This window comes from Eimeria mitis, genomic scaffold (genome assembly GCF_000499745.2).
Source record: "Eimeria mitis Houghton genomic scaffold, Emh_scaff350, whole genome shotgun sequence".
Classification (NCBI taxonomy): domain Eukaryota; phylum Apicomplexa; class Conoidasida; order Eucoccidiorida; family Eimeriidae; genus Eimeria; species Eimeria mitis.
This window is the reverse complement of record NW_013571842.1, coordinates 7,429-7,679: the sequence shown is the minus strand read 5'-3', so window position 1 is coordinate 7,679 and position 251 is coordinate 7,429. Positions and strand designations below refer to the sequence as shown.

At 57.8% G+C, this 251-nt stretch overlaps 1 protein-coding gene across 1 annotated transcript in view; it reads left to right on the top strand.

The window, feature by feature from the left end:
* EMH_0008980 (uncharacterized protein) overlaps positions 1-251 on the top strand; it is a gene marked incomplete at both ends in the record, with an annotated part of 4,985 nt that overhangs the window by 2,669 nt on the left and 2,065 nt on the right. The window lies entirely within an intron of this gene.

The window sequence follows — 251 nt, the reverse complement described above, 5'->3', positions numbered from 1 at the left end:
TGTGCGTTAGCTGCTACCCAAAATAAGCATTTGAAGGGATCAATGTTTGCTGCTGCTGCTGCTGCTGCTGTTGCCTGTGCTGCTGCTGCTGCTGTTGCTGCTGCTGCTGTTGCTGCTGCCGTCGTGCTGCAGCAGCTGCTACTGTGTCTGCGGCTGTTCAAAAGCTTGCTGCTGCAGCATTTAATCTGTTCAGGCCCCGCTGCTAGGCCCTGCTGCTGCAGCTGCTGCTGCCGCAGTTGCTGCCGCGGTTG